The sequence below is a fragment of the Lithobates pipiens genome, unplaced genomic scaffold (assembly GCF_037356315.1).
Source record: "Lithobates pipiens isolate NorthernLeopardFrog02 unplaced genomic scaffold, aLitPip1_a1.2 Scaffold_16, whole genome shotgun sequence".
Lineage (NCBI taxonomy): Eukaryota > Metazoa > Chordata > Amphibia > Anura > Ranidae > Lithobates > Lithobates pipiens.
Genome location: NW_027507748.1, coordinates 362,694,662 through 362,706,834, shown reverse-complemented (window position 1 = coordinate 362,706,834; position 12,173 = coordinate 362,694,662). Strand labels below are relative to the sequence as shown.

The 12,173-nt window shown below is 42.2% G+C and overlaps 1 long non-coding RNA gene across 1 annotated transcript in view; it reads right to left on the bottom strand.

Annotated features, from left to right (window-relative positions):
• Window positions 1-12,173, bottom strand: part of LOC143982886 (uncharacterized) — a 96,362-nt gene that overhangs the window by 41,510 nt on the left and 42,679 nt on the right. The window lies entirely within an intron of this gene.

The following is a 12,173-nucleotide window of genomic DNA, read 5'->3' as shown; positions in this document are numbered from 1 at the left end:
GACTGTTTGGAGTTCATGCTTTCATCAATGCTCAAAAAGTGTTGTATTGCATTCAGTCCCACTTCGTGGGGTATAGAAGTATAAAGCGAGTTGACGTCTAAAGAGGCCCACATATATTCGTCAGACCATCTGTAGTTTTCCATAACCTCAATCACCTGACTGGAGTCCTTAATATAGGAAGGAAGTTGCACCACCAATGGCTGTAAGATGTGATCTATATAGGCCGAAAGGCCGCTAGTGAAACTATTAGTACTGGCCACTATTGGTCTACCCGGAGGGTTAGTAAGGGACTTGTGAACCTTGGGGAGATGATAAAAGTAAGGGGTGCTGCAGACTTTGGGGAGGAGGAATCGTTTTTCTTGGGGATTTAACACCCCATCTTTTTGAGCTTTGTCTACCAACGTAATTAAATCACGCTGGTAAATTGGAAGGGGGTCGGTTTGAAGTTTTTGATATGTAGTCGTATCAGATAACAGGCGATTGGCTTCGCCAAGGTAGTCGCCCATGTCCTGTACGACTAGACTCCCTCCTTTATCGGCTTGTTTGACCACAATGTTCTTGTTGGTGGTAAGGTTATGAAGAGCCTGTTGTTCAAATTTATTTAGATTAGCTTGTTTTTTGTTATTGGTTGTATTGCATAACTCAATAAATTCTTTATAAACCACTTGGTAAAAAGTCTCAATAAAGGGGCCCTTAGAATGGGTTGGGTTAAAGGTGGACGCCGGTTTCAGATGAGTATGAATTATCGCTGGTTCTGTAAAGGGATATTGTGTTTGGCTTGAGATATGACACTCGCTCCACAAGTCTTCAAGAATTCTCAAAATGTCATCCTGGGGGGTGACATTCATATCCCACACAGGCACAGGGAGAACATACAAGCTTCAGGCGGGTGGTGGCGTGGTTGGGAATCGAACCAGCGTCCTGCTTGCTGCTAGGTGAGAGTGCTAACCACTACACCACTGTGTCAACCATATGTTTCAATCCACATTTCCTATTAGATGTTTTCTAACAGTTCTTTCACTGACACAGACCCCTGTCTAATAAGGTTTTAACTGCAGGAGGCTTAGTGACACATTAGGGGTTAACCTGAGAGACTTCGACAGTCCCCGCCCCTACACACTACCCGATGCCTTTATCTTTCTGGTTGCTGTATGCCGCTCCAGCTTTGACAAAGCGCAGGAGCGCGAAACATGTAAGCAGGAGAGTCGGCATAGCAACCTTCCCCTTCACAGCCTTCCACGTGACAAGCCTCTCATGTGATCCACAGCCGCTCGGACAAGCCGCACTGCAGGCAGTGCAGCGTTCTCCAAGCTGCCTATGTGTACAGCTGATATCATCTGGTGACTAAGCTTGATCCTTACCACCTAGCGTGCAGCATTACACCTCTGCCTCCAAGCCGAACGCTTCAGATGGAGCTGAAATAGACACCTCCCCCTCGGTCATCAGACTGGACTCATCAGCTCTGCAGCCCATTGAACACCTATGAAGTGAGTGTCCCTAGAAACGTTGTTCCATTCGTTTACACTGACTTTTTGGGTTCTTTCAGATGATTGATTGCATTCATTAGGCATTCGAAAGCTGTGCACATTGGTCGTTGGTTTTGACCTTTCCAAAGTTATAATTGAGAGATCTGAGGAGCTTTTCATTATCAAACATCTGTCCGTTTTATGATTGGTGTTTTTTATGTGTTTGAGATCCTGCAGGGATCAGATGTCTGTGTTTATTTTTTACATTTAATAAATGACATTTTAAAGTCTTTTTCACATCAATCTACTAGTCCCTTTGATGCGCTGTTTTTGATCGTTTTTTCTGCTGCATCCATTTTTTGCCAAGTCCATAATGGGTTAACAGCCGCACATTGAGACCATCTACAGGACATTTATTTAAATAAACAAACATCCCACGAGATAGTCAAACGCTCTTAAAGAGACCATTCATTTGTGCGCCAACTTTATCTTGTTTTGTTTTACGTTGTATGTTTTGGACTCTGGTTGGCTGCCAATGAATAGACTGATCGACGGCTTGATTATGTCCTACAAGTTGATATAAGGGAAAAAAAATCACAGACTCTATGATTAAGCTTGTGTAATATTCCATTTCACAACAAAGACAGTCACCAATCTTATGGACTTTACATGATCGTTTTTTTGTTTTTTATGATAATTGTCATGTGGAAGCTCTGATGTTTTTATGTGTATATACATATAATTAATAGTATTACTTATAGTATTGGGTTTTTTTAAAACAGATTCATATTCCATTCCACACCATTTTTATTCTCAGTTGTTTCCTTTTTCTTTTTTCCCCCTTTTTTTCCCACCCCCCTCCTTGTGCCCCCTCCCCCTTTTTTTTTTTTTTTTTTTTTTTTTTTTTTTTTTTCCAATGGATCGCATTAATCGTTTACAATCTATATTTAACAAATTAGAAGAGACAAGGGCAGACAGTACTATTGACGTGACATCTAAGTCCAGTTCCCCGAATAAGGACCTTCCACATACTGAAGCATTTGAAATACAAATGCGTAAGGCCTTTCTAAAACTCCAAGATGCCAAACAATACGAAAACGCACAATGGTGGGATTTAGCGTTTTTACAGAAATACCTGGAACTAGGTATTACCCCTAGGGGTCTCCGGATAAAAAAACAATGTAGTTTTTTAGACGAAGACCTCTCTAAGGAATGGCAAATGATTTCGGAATTTTGCACCACCAAATGGATTAGAATATTAGTGCAACAACGAGAACGTAAACTTAGAAAGGCAGAGGAATCAGTTAAAGCCAAAACTCAGGCTATTCAGGAGTTTAGTACATCTTGTCTCTTTTTGAAATGGATGGAAGTCCAGGACAAAAACATCAGGAAAGATGAGGATGCAATGATTCACACAAAAACCAGTAAATTAGAGAGAGACATTGGCGATTATAGATCAGGCCACATCTTTGAGTGGAAGAAGAGAAACCCCACTCCCACTATGAACCGCATTCAACCACAGACAGGAATGGACCATGTATATACACCTCATAACACCATGGTCCTACACAATAATACTAGGACCAAATTTAAAAACCATAAGACAAGTAAGCCTCACAAAATTAAAAATTCCTCTAATAACACGGGAACCAATAGGACCAGTAGGCCCTATCATTCTAAATTTGAGCACCACAAGGTGACACGTGGTGCTCCTGACCCCCCCCGAGGCCTAAGCGATTACACAATCACCCATAAGAAGGATGGCGCAGACTGCAACCCCAATATAACAGCCAACCCCCTATTGGTTAGCACTTCGCCTACTGTTGCCCCATCCCCCTCTGGCCTATCCGATCAACCGGATGTTACTGAAAATAGACTACCCATTTTTTCGGTAGTCACATCCAATAAGTATAGCCCTCTGGTGAAAGATTTGGACAAGTACATTAAGGAAGGAGCTCGCCCTAGATCTAGTAACAAAACATGTGCACCCAATGAAAGTAAGGTAAAAGACAGTACTTCAGTGACACCTCCCAATTTTGAGGAAGGTTTTTTAGCCCTGTCTCCAAAGGGAGTCATGTTTACAAAAGAAAAGAGAAAACTAGAAGAGGTTGCAGAGGAGGACGTAAGCTTAAGGCAAAACAAAAAAGAAAGGGTGGAGACATAGTGGAAGAGAGTACCATAAAAATCTTCAACCTTTCATCACACACCCTCAATCCATATGAATTAGCATTATTGAAGAAAGGTCTAAGCTTTTCGCCATCCACTGGACCAAATAAATTTGGCCTCTTCAAAGATTTAAATAAATTTATTCGATCTCTTACCCTGAAAAGACATTTTGCAAAAACAATTATTAATAACAACAAAAAAGGAGATTCAACACCTGAAATCGATAATATTGATATGAATGTCACCCCCCAGGATGACATTTTGAGAATTCTTGAAGACTTGTGGAGCGAGTGTCATATCTCAAGCCAAACACAATATCCCTTTACAGAACCAGCGATAATTCATACTCATCTGAAACCGGCGTCCACCTTTAACCCAACCCATTCTAAGGGCCCCTTTATTGAGACTTTTTACCAAGTGGTTTATAAAGAATTTATTGAGTTATGCAATACAACCAATAACAAAAAACAAGCTAATCTAAATAAATTTGAACAACAGGCTCTTCATAACCTTACCACCAACAAGAACATTGTGGTCAAACAAGCCGATAAAGGAGGGAGTCTAGTCGTACAGGACATGGGCGACTACCTTGGCGAAGCCAATCGCCTGTTATCTGATACGACTACATATCAAAAACTTCAAACCGACCCCCTTCCAATTTACCAGCGTGATTTAATTACGTTGGTAGACAAAGCTCAAAAAGATGGGGTGTTAAATCCCCAAGAAAAACGATTCCTCCTCCCCAAAGTCTGCAGCACCCCTTACTTTTATCATCTCCCCAAGGTTCACAAGTCCCTTACTAACCCTCCGGGTAGACCAATAGTGGCCAGTACTAATAGTTTCACTAGCGGCCTTTCGGCCTATATAGATCACATCTTACAGCCATTGGTGGTGCAACTTCCTTCCTATATTAAGGACTCCAGTCAGGTGATTGAGGTTATGGAAAACTACAGATGGTCTGACGAATATATGTGGGCCTCTTTAGACGTCAACTCGCTTTATACTTCTATACCCCACGAAGTGGGACTGAATGCAATACAACACTTTTTGAGCATTGATGAAAGCATGAACTCCAAACAGTCTGAATTTTTATTATTGAGCATAGAGTTCTGCTTGAAACATAACTACTTCACCTTTTTAGACCAATTTTTCCTCCAGCGCCAAGGTACAGCCATGGGAGCCAGTTTTGCCCCGGTATATGCGAACCTCACCATGGGCTTTTGGGAGGAACAAAAAATCTGGAGAAACAATCCTTTTGCTGAGTTTATCGTATTTTATGGTCGTTATATAGATGACATTTTGCTCATATGGAGTGGCGGAGTTGAGACTTTTTCCTCCTTCGTCACTTATTGCAACAACAATTCTATGGGTCTATCTTTCACATCGGTCATCGACCAAAACCATCTGGTCTTTTTGGACCTTGTACTTTCTCATAATGAGCATAGTGTCACCACTAGCAACCATATTAAACCCACAGCAGGCAACTCTTACCTTCATTATAAGAGTTGCCATCACCCTGCTTGGAAGAAAAATATTCCTAGCGGTCAGTTCCAAAGGTTACGTAGAAACTGTACCTCAACTGAGGACTATACACAACAAGGCCAGCAGATGGCAAAAAAATTCTTAGAAAAAGAATACCCAGATGATTTAGTTACACAGGCCTTTATGGAACACGCAACCAAGCATTCACCTACGAAAAAACGTCCCAAAAATTCCACTAATGACTATACTACAATTAGGTTTATTTCTACCTTTAACACACAATATAAACATATGTCTAAAATAATTCTTAAACATTACGATATCCTAAAGCTGGATCCGATTTTAGCACCACTCCTTCCGGTCAGACCCCAAATCACTTTTAGACGCTCTCGTACAATCAAAAATATTATTGCTCCCAATAAACTTATAAAATCCAATAGAAAGGATAATAATATATTCCCTGATATTAGGATGTACTTTGATAATAGATGTGGGATTTTTAAATGTCGTAAAAGAGGTTGTTATACTTGTCAGTCCATCCCCAACGGCCAATCCACCATCACTACATCCAAAGGAAAAACCTTTGAGATTAAACAATTCATCACGTGTTCTACAGAATACGTAATATATGTTTTACGTTGTCCCTGTGGCCTCCTTTATGTAGGCCGCACTATGCGGGCCCTACGAGTCAGGGTGGGCGAACATCGCCGCCTGATTAAAGAGGGCTGCATTCAACACAGCGTGCCACGCCATTTTCGCCATTGTCATGATAAAAACTTTAAAGAAATGGAGGTCCTTGCAATTGAGGCTATCCCCAAGGGTACCCTAACGGCCAACGAAAGATTCTCCCACCTTTGTCGCAGGGAGACCTTCTGGATATATCTTATGGGGTCTCTCTCGCCTGATGGCCTCAATGAAGACATTGACATCCTCAGCATAACCTCTTGATATAGGTTACTCAGATATAGTCGCTACTCATCGTTCATGACCGCCACCCTACATTTTTTATAGAAAATATATTTTCATTTTCTTTCATTTTCCTTTTTTTTTTTTTTTTTTTTTTATTTTTATTTTTTTTATGAACGAAGAGTAGCTAATATATTTATTCTAACTATCCTATAGGAAAGGACTTAATAATAATAATATAAAATATATCTTTTAAATAATTTGTTTTTTTGCCCTTGGTCTCCGCATTTTTTCCCCCCCTTGAGTTTTTTTAACTTACAGTGTTTTTTTAACTTACAGTGTCCTTTTATCCATAGCATTCTTCTCCCTTCTGTATATCCTTTAATATCCCCATGGAAACCCACACAGGCACAGGGAGAACATACAAGCTTCAGGCGGGTGGTGGCGTGGTTGGGAATCGAACCAGCGTCCTGCTTGCTGCTAGGTGAGAGTGCTAACCACTACACCACTGTGTCAACCATATGTTTCAATCCACATTTCCTATTAGATGTTTTCTAACAGTTCTTTCACTGACACAGACCCCTGTCTAATAAGGTTTTAACTGCAGGAGGCTTAGTGACACATTAGGGGTTAACCTGAGAGACTTCGACAGTCCCCGCCCCTACACACTACCCGATGCCTTTATCTTTCTGGTTGCTGTATGCCGCTCCAGCTTTGACAAAGCGCAGGAGCGCGAAACATGTAAGCAGGAGAGTCGGCATAGCAACCTTCCCCTTCACAGCCTTCCACGTGACAAGCCTCTCATGTGATCCACAGCCGCTCGGACAAGCCGCACTGCAGGCAGTGCAGCGTTCTCCAAGCTGCCTATGTGTACAGCTGATATCATCTGGTGACTAAGCTTGATCCTTACCACCTAGCGTGCAGCATTACACCTCTGCCTCCAAGCCGAACGCTTCAGATGGAGCTGAAATAGACACCTCCCCCTCGGTCATCAGACTGGACTCATCAGCTCTGCAGCCCATTGAACACCTATGAAGTGAGTGTCCCTAGAAACGTTGTTCCATTCGTTTACACTGACTTTTTGGGTTCTTTCAGATGATTGATTGCATTCATTAGGCATTCGAAAGCTGTGCACATTGGTCGTTGGTTTTGACCTTTCCAAAGTTATAATTGAGAGATCTGAGGAGCTTTTCATTATCAAACATCTGTCCGTTTTATGATTGGTGTTTTTTATGTGTTTGAGATCCTGCAGGGATCAGATGTCTGTGTTTATTTTTTACATTTAATAAATGACATTTTAAAGTCTTTTTCACATCAATCTACTAGTCCCTTTGATGCGCTGTTTTTGATCGTTTTTTCTGCTGCATCCATTTTTTGCCAAGTCCATAATGGGTTAACAGCCGCACATTGAGACCATCTACAGGACATTTATTTAAATAAACAAACATCCCACGAGATAGTCAAACGCTCTTAAAGAGACCATTCATTTGTGCGCCAACTTTATCTTGTTTTGTTTAACTTATCCTTTAACAAGCCATAAACCTCCACTATACATTATTATAGATACTCTCAAGTATCTAATAGAAACACAAGTTTTTTATAAATTTTGAATTGCCACAATTCTTAGAGTAATTCCACTTTTGTGGGAATGAAAAACCAACTAGATTCCCTGCCACAGAACAGCTCTGTTAGTGTGGTGGTCTCTCCTGCTGAGCTATTGTATTCTGACAGAACTCCCACTAGGACACACTGATCAGTGCTCGCAGCTAGGGAGCTGTACACATGAGCTGAAAAATCGGCCAGTTCTAGCCCAAATTGGGTGATTTTTGGCCTGTGTACACAGCCTTACACTCTGAGGTATAGTTGTTGTTTTTTTATTTTTTTTTAAATGAACTGTCTATAAAGTTCATAAATGAGTTGTGGGGGGAAAAAAACATTTGATCAAATTATTATTTTTGGGAATACAATTTTTTTTTTTCTTATAAAAATTAACAAATAAGGCCGCGTACACACGGGCGGACTGTTCGCCCAACCTTGTTCGTCAAACAGTTTGACAAACAGTCCGCTCAAAATTAGCATGAACGGACTTGACTACACACGATGAACGAACAGTCCGCTGAAACCGTGCGCGATGACGTGAACGGCACGTACGACGGGACTAGAAAAACTACGTCCTATACACTGAAATGCAACCTTCGGCGTGTAAATTCTTTCTGAGCATGCGCGAGACTTAGTTTGACGAACAAGCCTACACACGAGCGGACTGTCCGCTCAAACCAAGTTTCAGCGGACAGTTTTACGGGATTTCCGAAAAACTTTGTTCGTCAGACTGTCCGCTGAAGCCCACACACGAGCGGACTGTCCGCTGAAACACTGTTCAGCGGACAAAGTTGGGCGAACAGTCCGCCCGTGTGTACGCGGCCTAAGGCCCACTAGGCCTGATGTATGTAAAGTCTGCAAAAATGTAATCTTTTCTTGTACCTAGCAACCAGACAGCTTGCTTAACTTCTTTTCATGCCAGGACTGTAAGGGCTTATTCAGAGGGGCACTGACACTCATCCTGTGTGCTGAGCCGCTGTTTTCTGCATCTACCTTAGGCTGGGTTCACACTGCTGCGGGGGGAGATCCGGATGTGATTCGCACCGCAAATCACATCCGATCTCCGTAGCGATGCGAGTTCAGCCATACAGATAGTATGGCTGAATTCGCATCGCTCCCGCAGCAAACTCGCATGGGACCCTTTTTTTGGTCCGCAACAGAATCGGATCGCATGGGGGTTCACACCATGCGATCCGATTCCTGTGCGAGTCGGCAGATCGCACTGCGATATGCGGACGGATCTGGGGGTGTCATTAACATATCATTGATACTCCCAGCCGTCCGCATAGGGCAGTGTGAACTGCCGGCGGGAGTAATGCGATGCGGGAAAACGCCGCGGATTCGCAGCGTTCCCGCATCGCAGCGGTGTGAACCCGGCCTTAGAGCTGCATGCAGACATAGAGGTAGATGCACAAACTGCATGGACACAGCCCTATGTCAAAATTTATCATGCTTGCAGGAGTGGGTGCACAGATCCAAACACGCACCGTTTGAATCCGTGCATCTGCTCCTGCACACACGGCAAATTTTAACATGTGGCTGTGTCCTTGCAGCTGCTGTCTGCATCCACTTCTATAGGCTACCTGTTTGCAGATGTAGAACAAAAAAAAAGCAGCTCAGTGTGCAGGAAGGGTAGCAGTGCTTATTTGAATGAGGCCTAAAGATGGCTGTTGGAAGTTGGTTGCTAATATGGAAAGAAGAGATTATAATGTATGCACATGTTTTATACATCGGGCCCAATATGTTAAAGAATTGGTCATCTATATTTGCTAATTTAATATAGGCTGGTGCTACAATAGCGATTAAATGTGTATGTTACATTTTTCAGTAACTGCTTACTGGAAGTTCTCTCATTAGTATTCCATTGAGCTCAGTGTGCTACAAATGAGCTGATTATCAACAAGCAGTCAAATCTCTCCATAAGAAAGGGATTAATTTGCCAGCGTAGCCTTGACTTTTGTTCACTTCAAGCGGGTCAGAAGGGTGTCATCTGCAGGTCAAATGCACAGGTCAATGAATTCTCCATGATCTTTGAAGCATCTCAATCTGATGCCACTGTGATAAATTCAAATTCTGTTAATGCAAATCCTAATTGTCATATACCCCTAAAATACCTGTCATGATTTTGCACTGATATACTGCTGCCACCACCATGTAATGTGGTGAAAGCAGCAGCCATAGAGTTTATCACACTTGAGGTGCACTTGCAATCTCATGGCTGTGCAGTGTGACACTTGCGGAGTGTTCTCATAGCAACTCTAAAATTACTTCACAATGATATCGCTACTAAAATCATGTAGATTATCTGCTAATACGAAGCCATTTTGCAGTACTAGTTGGAAACTGTGCAGAATGTTGGAAGCAGTTCACTCAAGCTGGCTTTACATGTAGGGTTAAATGAGAGCATAAAAAGAAACATCCAACTATATCAGACATGTTGCCGACATCCCTAAAGTGACCAGAAAAGAGGAAATGCCCCCCAATAGGATGGGACTTTAAAGGCAACACGATTTAAAAATTGCAAAATACATGTGATTTTATTAAACAATATACAAATTACAAAATGATACATGTAGGGTTAAATGAAAGAATTCCCCAATCCAGTGTGATTTAATGAATAAGCAGTGCATGGTTGTCAGAATACCCAAGCAGTGCATGCATCTGAATGGATACAATTGCTATTTGGCTGAATATTTTCATCAGCTCCTTCTACAGGGCCACCCACAGAATTGATTTTGGCCAATTCATCAGGAATTGGCTGAAATTTGACACGTGTGGCCAGCTTTACCGCTCCCACTGGGAGTAATTCCAGATCACACAGGCCTCCCCAGGCAGTGGCTTTCAGTTCTGCTGGGGGCAGCAGGGCTTTCTGCATCAGAGAGCCTCTATAGCTAGCCATGGATGGGTAGTTTTTATTTATTTATTTTTTTCCTATTTAGCCAGATTTCTCCATCCACACAAGTGAGGTAGATGTAGGAATCTACCCTGCCAAGACATATTCTGATAGCAGGCTTTGCCACTTTCAGAATACACTGATCAGCTGCTGAACAGGCAGAATTTCTCGCAGAACTAAAGCCTTAAAGACACTTCTACCTTCCAGAGATTCGGCAGTTACATCCGTAGCCTTCTGTGGGTTCCATTTTTTTGGCCTGCAAGGAATGAAGTCATTTCACGCATATGCTCAGGAATCAGTCATGCTGGGAATGCATGTGAGCTGTGCATGCTTCCCTTGGTGTACATTTGATAAACTGCGAGCAGATAGGTAAGTTTGTTCTATTGCAAAAGAGACATAGCATGTCTCTTCTGCGATAAAAAGCTACCTGTTTGCAATTTTCCTAGATTTAGGTTTAGTTTCACTCTAAAACTCTGGGAAGTGTTGAAAATGGATTATAATAAAACAAAAGTAATTATTTACAGAGCAAAAGGACCATGAAAAAGAATGTATTGCATACTTTTAGAATATATGTTTAGCCTGAAATGTGAACCATACTGACACGGTGGATTTATCCTAAACTAAGCCAATTTAATGTCCTTCAGACTTTATTGGGGCTGGACTGTGGCCAGTAGGCGCAAATAATGCCTCAGACTTGGTGGTCAGTGGGAGTAAAAAAAAATACACGGCACCCCTGTGTTTAGGAGGAGGAATAATGCCTCATCATTGCTGTCAGTAGAGGAATAATGCCCCATCATTGGTGTCAGTGGAAGAATGATGCTCCATAATTGGTGTCAGTGGAGGAATGATGCTCCATAATTGGTGTCAGTGGAGGAATAATGCCCCATCATTGGTGTCATTGGAGGAATAATGCTCCATAATTGGTGTCAGTGGAGGAATAATGCTCCATCATTGGCGTCACTGGAGGAATAATGCCCCATCATTGGCGTTAGTGGAGGAATAATGCCCCATCATTGGTGTCAGTGGCAGAATAATGCTCCATAATTGGTGTCAGTGGGGGAATAATGCTCCATCATTGGTGTCAATGGAGGAATAATGCTCCATCAATGGTGTCAGTGGAGGAATAATGTCCCATCATTGGTGTCAATGAAGGAATAATGCTCTATAATTGGTGTCAGTGGAGGAATAATGCTCCTTAATTGGTGTCCGTGGAGGAATAATGCTCCATCTTTGGTGTCAGTGGAGGAATAATGCCCCATCATTTGTATAAGGGGGGGGGAGTATTGCCCCATCCTTGGTAACAGTGGGAGGAATATTGCCCCATCATTGGTGTCAGTGGAAGGAATAGTGTCCCGTTTCTGGTGTCAGTGAAATAAATAGTGTCTCATCTATGGTGTCAATGGGAGGAATAATGTCTCATCTTTGGTGTCAGTTGGAGGAATAGTGCCCCATCGTTGGTGTTAGTGGGAGGAAAATTGCCCCATCGTTAGTGGGAGGAATAGTGTCCCATCACTGATGTCAGTTGGAGGAATAGTGCCTCATCCTTGGTATATCGGTGAAAGGATAAATGCCCCATCCTTGATGTCAGTGAGAGGAATAGTGGCGCATCATTGGTGTCAGTGGGAGGAATAATACCCCATTGTTGGTGTCAGAGGAAGGAA